The 19,275-nt window shown below is 43.9% G+C and overlaps 1 pseudogene; it reads right to left on the bottom strand.

Annotated features, from left to right (window-relative positions):
* Window positions 1-402: 402 nt before the first annotated feature.
* LOC135504308 (plexin-A1-like) overlaps window positions 403-19,275 on the bottom strand; it is a 283,703-nt pseudogene continuing 264,830 nt past the window's right edge.

Raw genomic sequence — 19,275 nt, 5'->3', positions numbered from 1 at the left:
AAATGATTGAGAAAATAAATGGTGAGTTAATCATTTCAACAGTATTATGGCACAGGACTTCACACCATTACTGCTAAGTGAACATTTATTTCTGACAGCGTCATTTACGGAATCAGTGGTCTTGTAATCGTTTGGTAATTCTGGTGTTCTATTGATGGGAGTTTTAGCGAGACTATTAGAATTAGGCAGGGTGGCCATGTGCTAAGAACAAATATCTCCCTCCATCCTCACACTGATGGACAACTAGAGAAAGGCAGAAGATCTGTTATGTTCTGCAATGCTTTAGAGCTGCATATAAACTAAAGTCACAGTCGTTTTCTAAGTGTTTGCCTGTTTTTATAACCTGGGATGCTGTCCTAGTAGTTACAAATAGCCAGACAGAAAAAAACAAGACAAAACAGATTTAGCAAAAAATGTTTAATCTCTCCTTGATGCGTGTTTATTTACAAGTAATAAATCTGCAAAATAGGAAATAGCAGAATATTTACACAAGCGTGAAACAGCCAACCTGTCACAGTTGCTTCAAGTCTCAAACTCTTAAAAAGGTATCAGAATTCATAAAGTATTAAAACTCTTTAGTTTCTATTTTTTTCTTAAATTTGTGTCTACATATTTTAATGTATGCTCCTAAGCCTTTTTAAAAGTACTTTGAAAAAAGGAACTGCTTTCCAATATGCCATAATTAAAACAAACCAAAAGAGGGGATCAGGAGGACAAGGATAGAAGTTGTTCACTGGTGTGGCGGCAGAGTGGGGAACCTGTGACAGTGTTTTGAGTGGGCATGGTAAGGTGGTGGATTGTGGGTAATGGAGGGGTCGTAGAGGGTTGTGGGAAGGTGAGGGGGAGCTGACAAGGCACTATGTGCAAAGTGAAAGCTCTGTGTTCATCAAACAGCATCTGGATCTCTCCCTCTGGCTTTCCTCTCCATCTTCCACCCAACTCACTACGGCAGCAAGACGAGACAAAATAAGTACCGTTTTCTTCAAAGGAGTTCTGTAGCGAAGCCTCTTTCTTGTCATCTTCACACAACAAGTAGCATAGTAAAATAAAATAACATGAAAATAAAACATGAGACCAACTGCCCCAGTACATACAATATAACTTTTTATATACTCCATAGAGTAAGTTTACAGATTACTACACATATCCATAATCCCCCCCAAGATCCGAATCATCATCATCATCAGAAACCTCTCACTTAAATAACAGAAGAGCCAAACGACATCAAAGCAGGAGAACCATCCTGAGACTTTAAAATGCAACCAGCTGTTTTACAATCACAGTCATCAAAGCCTAGTGTGTGTGGCGGGAGGGAGGCAGCACACAGCAACATTTTCCATCCACTAAACAAATGTGCTCCATCAGGGAATAAAAGATGCTTAACAGAAGAACATAGTAGCAGTTTAAAAATATCTCAAACCATCCCAAATAGGGTGAATGAACAGAAAAGTGGTCAAGTCAATGCCGATCCTCCACTACCTTCTCTGGTTTGGAAAAGGCCAGTAACCAGCATAAAACTCTGTTTAAGTTAAGAATTCCATAAACTAGTCTGTATGCCCTGCTCTCCGATATCAAGTACAGTACATACAGCGATTCCAGCCCTATGTGTTTGGTCGGGTGGGAAGGGAGGGATTGGCTGTAGGGTGCGGTATTGAACTTCATTGAGTTGCCAACACTAGGACAGGCCTGAGCTGGAAAGGAAAGGAGAGGTTGTCCGTATTGGAGGATGACCAAGAGAGGAGGAAGATGACAGTAACAGCCCTGCAGGACACTGAGGTGAAACATGAATACTAAATATCCATATATTTTCAGAAAATGTAAATGTCTAATAAAATATAGGATATGTTATGAAGTCCTACTCCCAACTGATTAGGAGGAATTTGAATATCACATTAAACAAAACATTTTAAGTAAATACATTTAGGAGAGACTTTTCAGTTTCATTAAATCCCACCACATTTGTTGAATCCTGATCTCGGATAGATGGATGGATGGAAGGTTACATATCACATCTGTAGTCTGTGTGATTCACACGACTCTCACTGGAGAACTGACCTAAATATTTCAGAGGTTTCTCAGAACTGTATCTGCGTCTTTCTTCTAGCCAGTCATACTGTATCTCTAATCTCAGAGGACAAGGGAAAGGAATGAAGCTTCTTGATTTTGTACATGACCGAAAGGGAATCGGTGTAACATGTTAAAGGGAGACAATGCATTTCACAAAAGTATCAGATTTCTGAGGAAACAAAAACCTTCGCCCAGTTAAAAACACTCACAAAGACTGAGCTACATCTCATCATCTTGTCACACATCACAGGTGTTTGCATTTCAACATATTTTTCACTGTTTTTTTCATCTTCACAGCAGACTGAAAAACAAAGAAAAGACAACACTGAATGTGCACCTTCCTTGTTGGCGCTTTAAAACTCCTCTTTTTCCGGTAGGGTGACGCTCGTCACAGATGCTGTTAAGGAACATAAGGGAAACCCTGGGAGATCTACTCTGCTAGCACTAACCATTGTTTGGTTGCTGCAGAGTACAAACACACAAACTCATACAACTTTCACCACTTCAACAGATCAACAATAAAAAAGAAACCATCTATTTAATTACACTAAAATAGAACTGTTGAATGTTGAAGTCACTAGAGTGACAGTACTTGCTCTCATGTGGGGTTCAAATCATGAGAGATTACCCTTCGCTCAAAGCTTTACCTATGAACTTCTCTCATCTTTGTCTGCAAACCTCTTCCTCAGTGTCCACCATGACAGTCTGTAAGACTGTAACTCTAACACAGTGATCTACAGTATCTGAGGAACCTGAGGAGAGACAGCAGGTGGAACTTCATGAAGCCTTTAAAAGGGTAGTGGGTGAATGAAACCTTTGCTACATTTAGCGTGGTGCTAAAGTCCAATGAATCCTTCTGTGGTGTCTGACTTCTGTTGTACAGCAAAGCCCACAACATCACTGTACTGTAAGCCATGATATTTGCCTTCCAAAAAACCTTGAGGTCCCAGAACTAAAGTGATCTACTTCATTGTGGTCTGGAGCCTGTGCACAGAGGTGTGCTTGGTCAAGGGAGCAACCAAGAGGGCTGCTCATCCAGGTGGCTAACACAGAAGGCTGTTTTCTTTCACCAGAGTGGTATACAAAACCGAGCCTTTGGTTTTTCTAAAAGCCACAATAGCACTGTGGTTGTCTAAAATACCGGAACACCAAATAGCTACGGTATTTCCAGGACTATTAAAACATATGTTCTCCCAAGACAGGAAAGGCCCCAAAACTTTACGATTTGTTGATTTTCTTCTGTTTTTTTGTCATTTAACATTTTTTTTTACTGTTCAGTCACGAGGCATGACAACATTTTAATCATAGCACATTTGATCTAAAGAAAACGTCTTTGCACTAAACAACATTCAAATAAAACATGGCACAGGACAAGGTTTCCTCTTGTTTTCATAGTTCAGTCTTTGAAATATCAAATCCTTTTCTTTCAAAGTATTCTGTACATTAAAATGGAAAACTTTGACTATTTTCATTTGTTTCTTTAAAAATGAAGTTGTATTTATATATCTATATATATTTATATATCCTCTTCTTTTGATTTAGCTTTTTTGTAAATTGTGCAAATTCAGCAGTAACACAAGTGGCACACCACTGGAGAGAGTAGGTAGTTGATAAAAACACACCACTGGAGAGAGTAGGTAGTTGATAAAAACACACCACTGGAGATAGTAGGTAGTTGATAAAAACACACCACTGGAGAGAGTAGGTAGTTGATAAAAACACACCACTGGAGAGAGTAGGTAGTTGATAAAAACACACCCTTGGAGAGAGTAGGTAGTTCTACACCACTGGAGAGAGTAGGTAGTTGATAAAAACACACCACTGGAGAGAGTAGGTAGTTGATAAAAACACAAAATCTAAAGATAAATCACACAACAACAAAAACAGGATCTGAAAATGAAAATGACGTCCATGAAAGTTGATGAAGTCGCTGACACGCCAGAAGCTTCCATTGAGAGGGGAGCTATATACATGAAGTCCTTTCTCCATAGCCCCCCCCCTCTTCAGCCAGCTGCTTCACAGTCCCGGCTGTGGGTAGATGGATCAACACGGAAGAAAAACTGAAACCAGTGATGAAGACCGTTATGATAAGACACTTTCTCGGGGCGACAGACGTTACGTGTTTATAAATGGGTGGTTTGATGGGCCGGAGCCCAGGCCTAACTCTGGTGTGTCTCCAGTGTACTGCTTGTGTCCTTGCAGTCCTAATGCATTGTGTTGGGGGTCAGGGGCTGGCGTCAGTGAGAGAAGGCCTGGCGGGTACCTTCTCCGCCCCTCAGTGGCGGGCCGTTCCTCAGCTGGCCAGGGCCATGGTGTCGATGACCTGCTCCAGCTTACTGCGCAGTCTCTGCCTGCGAGACTGCTCATCCTTCTGCAGTGAAGACAGGATCTGGGGAGGGAGGAGAGAGGGATGGAGAAGAGAGCGATGAGAGAGAGGAAGACAGGGTCGACCACCAGCAGAGAAAGTCTATCAGAACATCTGTCAGTCTGTGTAAACAGCTGTTGAATCAAACATGCTGTTGTGGTGGCATGAGCAGGCAATTTATTGGTATTTACAATACCAAAGGCAGTTGATCTCTTCCCCGACAAACACAATACACTTGTTTAGTCATAGATAGGTGTGAACATGGAACGCTGAATTTCTACTATTTGACATTGCATAGATGACAAATTTGATCAAACAGGCGGATGACTGTAGAAGCTGCAAGAGGTGGATATCCATAGAAAGCACAGCTGAGGTGCTGTATTTACTATGGTATTGTGGGAACTGGAAGAAGAGGTACTGGTGGGTCCATCAGAGAGCTGTGTACTCGCTGTTAGGGTGTCATGCAGCAGGCTGCATTATGGACTGCTAATGCGCCTTGTGTTAGTGCTGTTGTCAATTAGCTTCATAATATGTACCTTAATGGTGAAATAGCTGCATGCAATTATGGACATCTACTCAGTAATCTATTAATTGAATTAGAACGCCCACATTCCATTCATCAGGAACACAAGAGGGCTGATAGCTGGGACTTCTGCATCACCCCTTCAACATACAGAAACAATGGTGATTCTATTCTGATCTCTTCATATTGTGACTGACAAATCTAACTCATTTTCATAATATATCTATATCATTATGATCTTCATAATATACTGGTGACTCACCTCATCTTTGTACTTGATGATATAGGAGTAGATCTCATGCAGGGCACTCATGCTGTTGAACTGGCTGAGGTGCAGCCGGGACTGTTCAGCCAGGTAGGCACTCATGTCCTGGTCACTGATGGCCGGCATACGGGAGATGTCGGAGTAGTACCTTCAGGACAGGAGGGAAGCAGGGGAGAAGAGGGGTTAGGACTGGAGAGGACACCTGGAGAGAGAGGACACCTGGAGAGGACATTCTGGACTGGTTAGGACACCTCTTTAGTTAGGTATGTGAAGGTCTGGATTACAAGGAGAAGTAGTTGTCAACAACCGTCTGGTCAACTCTCCATCACCATGAACACCTCTGATATAATTTGATCAACTGTTTACATAAATACTACTGTATATCTGCTTGACATAAACCATGAGATAGACAATCTTACAGTCTGTGGAGTTGAGATCTGTGTCATAAATACCTCTCCACCCAGTCTGTGGAGTTGAGATCTGTGTCATAAATACCTCTCCACCCAGTCTGTGGAGTTGAGATCTGTGTCATAAATACCTCTCCACCCAGTCTGTGGAGTTGAGATCTGTGTCATAAATACCTCTCCACCCAGTCTGTGGAGTTGAGATCTGTGTCATAAATACCTCTCCACCCAGTCTGTGGAGTTGAGATCTGTGTCATAAATACCTCTCCACCCAGTCTGTGGAGTTGAGATCTGTGTCATAAATACCTCTCCACCCAGTCTGTGGAGTTGAGATCTGTGTCATAAATACCTCTCCACCCAGTCTGTGGAGTTGAGATCTGTGTCATAAATACCTCTCCACCCAGTCTGTGGAGTTGAGATCTGTGTCATAAATACCTCTCCACCCAGTCTGTGGAGTTGAGATCTGTGTCATAAATACCTCTCCACCCAGTCTGTGGAGTTGAGATCTGTGTCATAAATACCTCTCCACCCAGTCTGTGGAGTTGAGATCTGTGTCATAAATACCTCTCCACCCAGTCTGTGGAGTTGAGATCTGTGTCATAAATACCTCTCCACCCAGTCTGTGGAGTTGAGATCTGTGTCATAAATACCTCTCCACCCAGTCTGTGGAGTTGAGATCTGTGTCATAAATACCTCTCCACCCAGTCTGTGGAGTTGAGATCTGTGTCATAAATACCTCTCCACCCAGTCTGTGGAGTTGAGATCTGTGTCATAAATACCTCTCCACCCAGTCTGTGGAGTTGAGATCTGTGTCATAAATACCTCTCCACCCAGTTCTTGTAGTTGGGGATGTCCTTGGCGTAGAGCAGCTTGTTAGAGGGCGAGTCTTTGCCCAGCTTGTGTTCTGATGTGGAGCAAGAGTCCATGAAGGTCTGAGCCACCACAGACAGACAAGCATCTGTGATGCTGTTCTTATGGATGTCAAACACAAACTGGGGGTTCTTGATCACGTTCACCCAGAACCGCAGAGGCAGACTGGGATGGGAGAGGAGATGTTTCATCATGAGGAGATTATACACATTATACAACCAAAACATACAGGTACAGGTACTCAATGTTGGTAATGTGTCTCACCAGTTACTCTTCCAGGTGTGCCGTACGTCTGAGTCTGATATGGAGTGTTTGTCGGCCTGCTCGTCCAGGAAGTCAAACATGTACTTGATGGCGAGAGGCAGGGCGCTGCCGCGGTGGGCCGTGCTGAAGATGGTCTCAAACAGGTCGTCCACAAACTTCTGTAAGGTACCCTGAGGAGAGGACAGAGGTTTAGTTGTCCGGGTTATTCTCCAATTACACACCTACAGATTTCAAATCAACCAACAGAGATACATTTCTCCCCACAGCGACCAGCATCTTTAAGGGGGAGTGTCTGTGGAGAGGACGCCACATTTTCCTGCTCCAACATCAAAGTACTGAGATGGGCTAGTTTAGCAGACAGACAGACCTACGTGAGCTATTGGAATTCCTTTCACTTCTCTGCATCACGCACCACGAAACATTCAATCCTACAACAAATGACCTGTCTCCTGCTATTTTCTCTTCTCTACCCCCTTTATATTTATCTCTCGTTTTTATTATGAATCGAAATTGACCACCCAAGAGGCTTGTAAACAGCGTCTAATTTCCATGGTTTTCTTCCCCTACAATTAGGATGGAAACAATCAGCTCAGAGGCAGTTAGGCGAGAGGAGAGTGTCAGGCAGGCAGGCAGGCCGGCCCTGTTTGGCCAGTTAACAGAGACTTGGCTGATATGAGGAACGCCAGAAGAATACAACACAACAACGGAGGCTGAGCTGTTAAAGAGACAGGCATATCAAGGGACTATCGAAAACAAAAAAGGGAGGTCCTCTTCACGCAAGAAATACTGTTTACATTTTCGTGGTCCTAAAGTCAGGAAATGGAACACATTGAGTGGAGTTACTGCTCTCAATACATGTTAAAAATGATAATTGGCAAAAATGGAGTTCAAGGTTTTCATCTGACAGCGACGATATGGAGGGCATTTCAGTGACTTACTCAACACTCAGATGAGTTGACTTAGATCAACAGTACTGTACATGTCTTTTACGAAGGTGTGATATACAGCAGGCTGGCCTGGTGTCTATGTAATCTTACCTTGGTAGCGAGCAGACGGGTCAGATAGATCTCAGAGACCATCTTGCTGCCCCGGTCTCCCTCGCGCTGGTCAGAGTGGTCGTGGTTCTTGACCAGGTGCCACAGCTTGGTGCCACTCTCCAGGTCAGGGGTGATCATGGGGGTGCGGGAGCGCAGACTGTCTGGACTGCTGGCTGTCCGCAACATGCTCTCTGAACGGAGGCAAGAGAGACACAGGAACATCAGGACAAAGACAGATTAATCAGGAACACACAATGCAGAGGTCTTTAGAGGTCAATGGAACAAGATGACCAGAACAGAACACCAGTCTGACTCCCTGGTTCCATGCCCTATTGTGTTGTGAGAGCTTCAACTTGAGTTCAATTGATACGCACTCATAAATCACATATTTCAGGTCAAAATTATGCCTTCAAAAATGTATATGACCCTTGCCAAGCTCTGCACATAGTGGACAAACATAAATTAGAAGACAAACATATTTAGTCTGGTGACTGACTAAATAACAGTCCCATTTAGTCTAGTGAAGAAAGGGCTCTTTGGGCTGTCTATCTGTCCGTCATCCAGCAAGAACAAAGACCATACCAGCGTGAGGAGCAGTGTCAATCTGTCTGTCACAGGGTCACAGCCCATGATGCACTGGGACCTGACCCTTGAGATGGAGAGAACATTAATGAGCAAGACAACAGATCCCTGTAGCCTCTTTTATTGTCCGTCAGAGAAGTGGATGGATGGAGTGATTAGGCCTCAACTAAGGAGCGAGGAGAGTTAGCCGACTCATTACTCTCAATTGGCAGATTCTAACTAATTGGCAAAGTGGGAGAACGAAAACAGTGTGCCTCATTTCATTGAGGCAGGGCCAAGAGAGGAGATAGGAAAGAGAATCTGCTTTCTGTCTTATCATTAGCACACATTTTTACACCAGCCCTTCCATCTTTATCTCCCTCGCTTGTCCCCATGCCCTCTCCCCATCCCAAATGACCCATAATGTTATAGTGCTGGATATAATAGAACCCCATTCACATTACACCAATATCCTTCCTGCTTGTGGTAGTGGATGAGTCAGGCTGTACAGGCCCATTGTGTGAGTCTCCTCTCCTCCCCGGGGCAGACGGCCTCCATGCATTGCTTCATTAATAAAGGTGCGAGTGTCAAACTTCATTATGGTAAACCAAAGGATGCCTATCTACTGCGTTCCTTTTATCAGCCAGCCTGCTGTAGTTGCAGCCGGCATGGGAGGGAGGCTGCCTGGCGAGGAGGCTGGCAGGGTAGCCAGAATGCAGGGGCGTCAGTCCCTCTCTAATGTATGGAGGGAGGGATGAGAGGATGGAGAGTGAGAGAAAAACAACTTCAATCTCTGTCTATCTCTCACACACCGTCTGAATGATGGCGTGACGCTCGGGGCTTCTGAGTTTCGGATGGCAGGGAGGGCCCCCTGGTTTTCAGGGCGAGAGGATGAGAGAATTACATCTCAGAAACTCACTGACACATAGAGACTAATGTGTGTCAGTGGTTCTGGGCTTGTTGATGCTTTCCACTAGACCAAATCAAAAGAACAGTGGGGCATCAGAGCAAGACAACTGCCCTGAATGTTCCCAATTAACTTTACTGAGATCTGGGCCTGTACTCACAAAGCGTCTCACAGTAAGAGTGCTGGTCTAGGGTCAGTTTAGCCTTTTCAATCATAATAACTAACATCGGGACCTGATCCTAGATCAGCACTCTTTAGACACTTTGTGAATATGAGCCCTGTAGTATTTAAACAGCGCGCCAGAGACTAACTCCTGTCCCACGTATGTCATGGGTGGGAGTTAAAACCAGTGATGACCAAAGAGGAAAACAAAACCAGTGTGACTAAGATTGATCTCTATGCCAAAGACCTTGTTTGAGACCCCATTATATCAGCTTGTTCACACCGGAACATTCTGTAGTCACTCTCCTAGCAGCCAATTGGTCTCCTGTATTCCTACATCTATTGTACATTCATCACAAGGTTGCTCCTACTACTACTGTGGCTGTTGCTACTGCTGATTGAGTGCCTGTAATTCCATGGCAATCATGTCCATTGGCTTCTGGGGGAGAGTGGTGCACGTTTACAACAGCCAGGGCTGGGCGATCCTCTCTGTGGACGAATAAACCAGCCTGGCTTTCACTGGCCTGTCAGCGTTGCTATTGTTGCTTCTACCCCTTATCAACACAACAACGGAAATAAGGAGAGGGAGGGAAAACAACAACAAAGGTGAAAGCTTCGGAAAAAGGTTTTTGCCAGGGAGCTGGTTACACTGATGCGGTGTGGAGCTGAGGCTGTGTTTAAAGTTGTTAGCTATTGGTCTTCAGTCTTTGGAAGGAGGAATGAGCTGTCTGATGTAATGCCTGTCATATCCGAGATGGTGAAAATGCCTATTGGTGGATTTATGGTTCTCTCAGGTCAGAGAGGCTGAGAAAAATCCAAGAGAGCAAAGAAAGGCAGAGATTGAGAGAGAAATTAAGAGAAAAATAAATATGAAGGAATGACTCACCATATCTGCTGAGAGACTTGGTGAAGGTAGAGGAGTTGGATATGTTGTAGGCTGAGTTCTGCTTTGGCACCAGAGCGATCACTGAGCCGTCCGTCACCTACAAGGAATGAAAAACAATGGTTTGTCTTATAAATGCTGTCGTGCCAATCGCTCCATCCACTGTCTGTTTGCATAGATAAAACCGCCGAGGCAGTACACCCCAGCCCACCCACCACCTCTCTCTCCTCTCACCTGATAGTGGGCCAGTGTGTTGAGGTGTTTCCAGTCGTTGTCGATCTTTGTTGTGACATCCTCATCCTGAAGGATGATTCTGGCCATCCTGCCCTGACGCCACTCTGTGGTGAGGAGGATAGGAGGATGAGAATAGATTGCACGCCAACGCACACACACTGTAAACACACACTGTAAACACAATCTCCTCCTGGTGTTCTTACCCAGGTCCATGTCCCCAGCCTTGGGTCTCTGGGAGTAGGGGCTGCCCTTGTACACTGCATCCAGCAGCTTCTCCTTCACCTGGGTGATGGTGTCACAGTTCAGCCCCTTCACCGTCACCTCGGGGGCGTTCTCGTTCTCCGGGTTCACACAGTGAAGTGTCTGACAGGGGAGGGAGGGGCAGAAATGAGGTCCAGCTCACTTAGTTGGCATTTGCAGGAATTTGAGTCGCATATTCAAGCAGCAAGCACTAATTAAGGTCACTGAGGTAATGCAAAATCCTATCACCCTTAATGCCTTCTCAAAGCTAAATCATATATTTGATCAAATATCATTATCGCCCTGTAAAATATTTCTATTTGACCGTACTAACCAGGGTCTTGTAGTCAATCTGCTGTCTGATGAGCTTGTCCTCACTGAGGGAGTAGCGCGCCTCCCCTGTGATGGAGTCTATAGGCCCCTTCTCCATCTGCTGCTTCATGGCACAGTACAGCATGAACAGAGGCTCGCCCGCACACTCCTAGAGACACATGGACACAGGTCATCAGAGACAGGCAAGGGCTGTATCTATATCTTAACAGGTATGCATATAGCAATGGACATCTAAATTGTTAAAAGGTTTCAAAAACAATTATAATGAATGCAACAGATGGAAAATGAGATATATTATAGCACATAAAACATTTTACTGGCACGGACAAATAATGAATGGAGTTCAGGAATTTGGATGGGAATTCAGGTATTGCATTTATTGTAAAATGTCTCCATTCATTTCTTAGAATGCACTCATAAATGTGACTCATTTCAGGAAACTAGGCGTATGTTGCATGTCACTACTTCACAGGAGTGGCATTTGAACGTAAACATTTATTTTAGAACAAAATGCTTTTTTTTCACGTGCCTTAATAACAAACTTGTATTCCATCAATAAATACGAATAAAATTGTTAAATTACGAGTCTAGTTTGGTTAAGCTACGAAAAAAGACAGGAACCTTCACGTTAGCCATGATTGGCTGAGATAATGAATGGGCTGGACATGCCGTGCGATGAGTTTGGATTGGTCTGCCATGTAGCATGCTTCTGTCTATAACATGAGCTGTTCATGTGTTGACAGTCCTTTCTACTGTGCCGTTTTGAAATATTTATTTTTGTATTGTTTTTAAACCTTTATTTAACTAGGCAAGTCAGTTAAGAACAAATTCTTATTTACAATGACGGCTTACACTGGCCAAACCCGGACGACACTGGGCCAATTGTGCGCCGCGCTATGGGACTCCCAATCACGGCCAGTTGTGATACAGCCTGGATTCGAACCAGGGTGTCTGTTGTGACACCTCTAGCACTGAGATGCTGCACCACTTGGGAACCAATATAACATTAGCCATCAAGAACTACAAAGGTTTTGCTACTTTTCTCAACAACATTTATGCCCTGAATTTAGCAGGCGCTATCGACAGATCAGTTGGAAAAGGTGATATGCTACTTTCTGCACATGTCACAGTCAGTGTCAACCGGAGTGACTTGAAACAAAGCTGGCCAAACAAGATGTACTGTAGCTTCAAACAAAACGGACTTAAATGGTTCCAGTCTGCCGTTGTTACGGATATAGTTATCCTGTGTGTGTGTGTATCCTGTGTGTGTGTTTCCTTTCTCTCCTTCTCCCCTCACAGGTGAAAATCATCACTCCCCAATCAGTCAACAATCAATCATCAATCAGAAGACACACCTCCTCCTATTTCCTAACCTATCACAGTTCCTTCCCCATGGTTTAAAAACCCCATCATTTGTTTGTTCTAGAGCTCAATCTCTCTGTAAATGCCATGTCTGTAGGTCTCTGTGTTTCACTCTCGCTTTGTGTCTTAACCTCTCTTTTGTTTAAACACCTCATAGCACTTTGTCATCACCTGTGAGTATTGTTTTTGGTTATGGTGTTTGTTTGTTGCTGGTGGGAAAAGGGGGAAACCAAGACAAGTCGCCCATGGGCATACACTACCCGTAGGTGAACTTTGTTAAATACACTAGTTAGAACTGGGCGGACCACCCACTGTATTTTTGGTTAGTTAGTTAGCTGTTGTTAAAGTATGCTAGTCTAGCTTAGGGGTGTTTTTGAATACTTATTGTTTCTTTCCTTGGGTCCAGCTCAGCCCCTTTTCCTGCTCCCCCCATTACCGTGTGTTTATAAATAAACCTAGAGTTTGACGGTAGATTTCTGTTGTCGTGGTTATTTCGTTCACACTTTTACTTTGTCACAATAATAATTTGCATGAGTTATGTTACAGGTCTCATTACCATCCCCCCTAGACTGTCGGGCCAAAAGGGATTCGTAACAGCCGTGAAGCATTCATCCATGTATACAGGTAAGAGTCTAGCTACATTTTCAGATATAAATTTCAAATGATGTCAAAAGTTTTTATTGCAAGTTAAAGCATACTGTTAGTTAGCTAGAAAACTTTAGCTTTAGCTAACATTACATGTGATCTGTGTAGGAACATTATATAATATCGAATCAGAAATCCATTTGCGTAGCTAGATATAGCCTAATGTTAGCTAGCTAACATTGAACCTAGTTTGTTAGCTTTAGCTACCTGCAGATTCATACTAGAGCTATGACAATGATTATTTTGGCGGTAGTATGAGTTGGGATCATTCCGATTAATTGTTTAGCTAGCTAGCTACCTAGCTACCTTTCTAGCTACATGTCTAAATAAAATACTAAATTTCAGCCAGACATGACCCATCCACTTAGCTAGATGTGGGTGAGGGAGGGGTGGTTATATAATTTCCTTCACATGACCCATCAATTTAGACAATTGTGTCAGGTAAGCATCATTTAATAATGATAAAATAATTTGATCTGGACACTTTCTATTTTTGATATTGCTACTATGCAAGTACTATCACTGTACCGTTTATGCCTTCTGTATCCTGTGCATGTGACAAATAAACTTAGACTTGTTTTACTATTATCGTGTGTTTACCACATGGCCTCATATGTGAATCCTTAAAGAGATGGGTGGGACTAAGGCTTAAGTGGGTGTGAACGATGGGTGTCTACCCTACCCTACCATCACTCACCTTCTCTGTCTACCCTACCATCACTCACCTTCTCTGTCTACCCTACCATCACTCACCTGCTCTGTCTACCCTACCATCACTCACCCGCTCTGTCTACCCTACCATCACTCACCCGCTCTGTCTACCCTACCATCACTCACCTGCTCTGTCTACCCTACCATCACTCACCCGCTCTGTCTACCCTACCATCACTCACCCGCTCTGTCTACCCTACCATCACTCACCCGCTCTGTCTACCCTACCGGCACTCACCCGCTCTGTCTACCCTACCGGCACTCACCCGCTCTGTCTACCCTACCGGCACTCACCCGCTCTGTCTACCCTACCGGCACTCACCCGCTCTGTCTACCCTACCGGCACTCACCCGCTCTGTCTACCCTACCGGCACTCACCCGCTCTGTCTACCCTACCGGCACTCACCCGCTCTGTCTACCCTACCGGCACTCACCCGCTCTGTCTACCCTACCGGCACTCACCCGCTCTGTCTACCCTACCGGCACTCACCCGCTCTGTCTACCCTACCGGCACTCACCCGCTCTGTCTACCCTACCGGCACTCACCCGCTCTGTCTACCCTACCGGCACTCACCCGCTCTGTCTACCCTACCGGCACTCACCGCTCTGTCTACCCGCTCTGTCTACCCTACCGGCACTCACCCGCTCTGTCTACCCTACCGGCACTCACCCGCTCTGTCTACCCTACCGGCACTCACCCGCTCTGTCTACCCTACCGGCACTCACCCGCTCTGTCTACCCTACCGGCACTCACCCGCTCTGTCTACCCTACCGGCACTCACCCGCTCTGTCTACCCTACCGGCACTCACCCGCTCTGTCTACCCTACCGGCACTCACCCGCTCTGTCTAGACTGCCTCAATTACCTTTGTCACACACTCTTGCATAATTCAACAAGTGTGTCAACAGCAGGATACCCCCAGATTGGCTCTAAATTACACCTATCTAAACATACTTTAATTTTTTTTGCAAGATCAGACATAACATCACTATAATCCAAGTGTTCATTTTCGGAAATTGCTTTTATTTTAGCACATCTAATTTGTTAACATTTCAACCATATAAAATTATAACTTTTTTCAATTTCACAAAAGTGAAACGCATCAAAATAAAGTTCTTTCTTCTCTTTCTTGTGATGCAAGTGTCGAGAAAGTGTGTTAAATCCCTGACTAAGCTTTAATGTTATTATACGTGTAACGGAAAGCCGGCTCGGGCATAAAAGACTCGCAAGAGTAAAATGAAAGCAGTCTAGTGAGATATACGTCACAAGTGGATTTTGCACCCCTCAAACAGAGGAAATATGCTGGCAATGAGGCAACGCTGTGCTCCTGTGTCTTCTCACTGGCCTAGGGGACAGAGCACTAGGCGGTCTCATATAAAGATTTTCTGCATTTTCACTATCACGTGCACTTGCCAGTCAATAGTGTCATTATCCCCAGCTCAGGCTCAAGAAAAAGTTTCCCTCTTAAAATGAGTATCAGTTCAGAGCAGAGTGACAGAGAGGGCGGCCAGGTGGCAGCTGAGGCTGAAACTAACAAGAGGTTAAACGATTGAAAGTGCTTAGGAAGCTCTTCACCGTGGTAAACATGCATGTGCCATTGTCGAGGATGAGAAAGAGAGAGAGAGAGAGAACACAAGAGCGAGAGGGAGAGAGAGAAAGAGATAGCTCTAAGTGCTTGATAGAGAGAGCATTTATCTCTCCCACTTTTAAAACACACTCAAAACTTCTTACCCTCTCTCCACTATTTATCAGTAATGAAAAAGTGTCTTTAATGCCGAAGGTGAGAATTATGCACATGCATATGTGTGAGTTAAGGGAACACCCAGAGTGTGAGAGAGGTGGAGACTGAAGCTAGTTGGGAGAGAGGTGGAGACTGAAGCTAGTTGGGAGAGAGGTGGAGACTGAAGCTAGTTGGGAGAGAGGTGGAGACTGAAGCTAGTTGGGAGAGAGGTGGAGACTGAAGCTAGTTGGGAGAGAGGTGGAGACTGAAGCTAGTTGGGAGAGAGGTGGAGACTGAAGCTAGTTGGGAGAGAGGTGGAGACAGGGCCTAGCTAACTGCTAAGTGGGATAGAGGTGGATCCAAATCCAGCGAAGTCTCCACCTCCAGTGTCCTCTCCTGGCTTCTACACAGCACCGCAACTCTCCCTCTCTCCCCTCTGCCACCATATGCTGTTAACGTCTCGTTAGCATCTGCGCTAATTAACCAGACAGCTGCTAACGAGAGGGAACACGCATACATCAATCCCCTAGCCCTCGCCATGGTACGCTTGTCTGTGAAATTATCTTTAATTCCACATCCCGGCTTCATTAGGGGGTAATTGTACACTCTTCCAAGAGGGAGCGAGGGAGAGTGAGAAGAGAGAAGGTCCAGTCGAACGTCACACACACTCAGCGCCTAATGACCGCAGGCTAGAACATGTCCGTCAAAGAAATAATGACACTAAACAAAATAATGAAATAAAAAGAATGTCTCTCGTTGGAGCCGTAAGCAGACCGCGCCCACCGATGCCTTTACTGCTGGAATGCTAATAGTGTGCTAACTAACTCCTATCCTCATAAAGCAATTATAAACAGGAAATGGGGAATATCTTTTTGTTGGTTTGATGGTGGACTTACCTTTAGGAACTTGTACAAGAGGAATGTGAACCAGTTGGTCAACATCTTCTCAGCGACAGATTCCGTTCTAACATTGAGATGGAAGACAAGAGGAGAATAAATTAGGCATGATAATTAAATAATCAATTGGAAGAAATTGCTGCTCTACCTCAAAACTAACCACGAACAAATCTGGTTTAAGGCAAAATTGACAAAAGCCAAGCTGTGATACTTCCATGAAGAAAAAAATACTTTATTCTCAACGCAAACAATCAATCTTCATTAAAAACAGACAATTACCATAATTGGGTAACTTCTCTCATTAATCATAAACCTGTCGCCTAAACGAAGACCCCTGAAACGTCCCCCAGACGAGGAGCAATTAAAATCCACTGTAATTAGTGGACTTTATTTCTCCTAATATCCAAAGAGGAAACATGGGCAAACAGTTTGCTCCTCTTCCATTTCCCCTTTCTCCTCCCCCTACAGCGGCTAGAAAAGCGACTTTCTCTCCTTAATTCTCTAGTTAATCTAAATTATAAGGGGGCACAGGGAGGACGGGTGATAGGAAGACAACTTCTCCAAAAGACCCCTTGATTTGGCCATCTTGGGTTTAAGTCCTCCATCTAGGCTATGAGTTGAGAGAACACAGAAATACAACATGTATTACTGTGTATATAAGTGTAGTAAGACAATAAGATCATCAAGGCCCTCAGCCACACGAGCCACGGCCTGTTCACCCCGCTACCATCCAGAAGGCGAGGTCAGTACAGGTGCATCACAGCTGGGACTGAAAAACAGCTTCTATCTCAAAGTCATCAGGTTGTTAAATAGTCACCACTAGCAAGCCTCCGCCCAGTACCCTGCCTTGAACTTTAGTCACTGTTACTAGCCAGCTACATATACACTACCGTTCAAAAGTTTGGGGTCACTTAGAAATGTCCTTGTTTTCCATGAAAACATACATTAAATGAGTTGCAAAATGAATAGGAAATACAGTCAAGATGCTGTCCTGAGCAAGGTAATAAATAATGATTTTTAATTGAAATAATAATTGTGTCCTTCAAACTTAGCTTTCGTCAAAGAATCCTCCATTTACAGAAATTACAGCCTTGCAGACCTTTGGCATTCTCGTTGTCAATTTGTTGAGGTAATCTGAAGAGATTTCACCCCATGCTTCCTGAAGCACCTCCCACAAGTTGGATTGGCTTGATGGGCACTTCTTACGTACCATACAGTCAAGCTGCTCCCACAACAGCTCAATAGGGTTGAGATCCGGTGACTGTGCTGGCCACTCCATTAGACAGAATACCAGCTGACTGCTTCTTCCCTAAATAGTTCTTGCATAGTTTGGAGCTGTGCTTTGGGTCATTGTCCTGTTGTAGGAGGAAATAGGCTCCAATTAAGCGCCGTCCACAGGGTATGTGGCATGGTGTTGCAAAATGGAGTGATGGCCTTCCTTCTTCAAGATAAGTTTTACCCTGTACATATCTCCCACTTTACCACCACCAATGCACACCCAGACCATCACATTGCCTCCATCATGTTTGACAGATGGGGTCAAGCACTCCTCAAGCATCTTTTCTGCATCTCGCGAATGTTCTTCTTTGTGATCCAAACACCTCAGACTTAGATCCGTCTGTCCATAACACCTTTTTCCAATCTTCCTCTGTCCAGTGTCTGTGTTCCTTTCCCCATCTTAATCTTTTATTTTTAAAATAGTAATTTACAACATTACCAATGTCTACACTGTATTTCCAATCAATTTTATGTTATTTTGATGGACAAAAAATGTGCTTTTCTTTAAAAAACAAGGACATTTCTAAGTGACCCCAAACTTTTGAACAGTAGTGTATACGCCCTAACGGTTAAAGGTTCTAGAACACCTACTCATTCAAGGATTTTCTTTATTTTTTACTATTTTCTACACTGTAGAATAATGAAATAACACATTTGGAATCATGTAGTAAGCAAAAAAGTGTAAAACAAATCAAAGTATATTTTATATTTGAGATTCTTCAAATAGCCACCCTTTGCCTTGATGACAGCTTTGCATACTTTTGGCATTCTCAGTGCCTTCAGAAAGACTTACTGGGGTCAAAAAACACGAGCAATGGACATCAGACAGGTGGAAATCTGTCCTTTGTTCTGATGAGTCTAAACTGGAGATTTTTGGTTCTTTGCATGTGTGGTTCCCACCGTGAAGCATGGAGGAGGAGGTGTGATGGTGTCTGGCTGCTTTGCTGGTGAAACTGTTTTTAATTTAGAATTCAAGGCACATTTAACTAGCATGGCTACCACTGCATTCTTCAGCGAAACGCCATCCCATCTGGTTTGGGCTTAGTGGGACGATCATTCGTTTTCCAACAGGAAAATGATCCAACACACCTCCAGACTGTATAAGGTCTATTTTACCAAGGAGGAGAGTGATGGAGATCTGCATCAGATGACCTGGCCTCCACAATCCCCCAACCTCAACCAAATTGAGATGGTTTGGGATGAGTCAGATGGCAGAGTGAAGGAAAAGGAGCCAACAAGTGATATGTGGGAACTCCTTCAAGACTGTTGAAGATGTTTGAGAGAATGCCAAGTTTGTGCAAAACTGTCATCAAGGTAAAGGGTGGCTATTTGAAGAATCTAATATATAAAATATATTTTGATTTGATTAACACTTGGTTACTACATGATTCCATAATGTGTTACTTCATAGGTTTGATGTCTTCACTATTATTCTACAATGTAGAAAATAGTTAAAAAATTAAGAAAAAAACATTAAATGAGTAGGTGTTCTAAAATGTTTGACCAGTAGTGTATATATTATTCTATCCTCTGTATTCTTCAGATATA

This window comes from Oncorhynchus masou, chromosome 18 (assembly GCF_036934945.1).
Source record: "Oncorhynchus masou masou isolate Uvic2021 chromosome 18, UVic_Omas_1.1, whole genome shotgun sequence".
Taxonomy (NCBI): domain Eukaryota; kingdom Metazoa; phylum Chordata; class Actinopteri; order Salmoniformes; family Salmonidae; genus Oncorhynchus; species Oncorhynchus masou.
The sequence above is the reverse complement of the archived record's forward strand: the minus strand, read 5'-3'. Positions and strand labels throughout refer to the sequence as shown.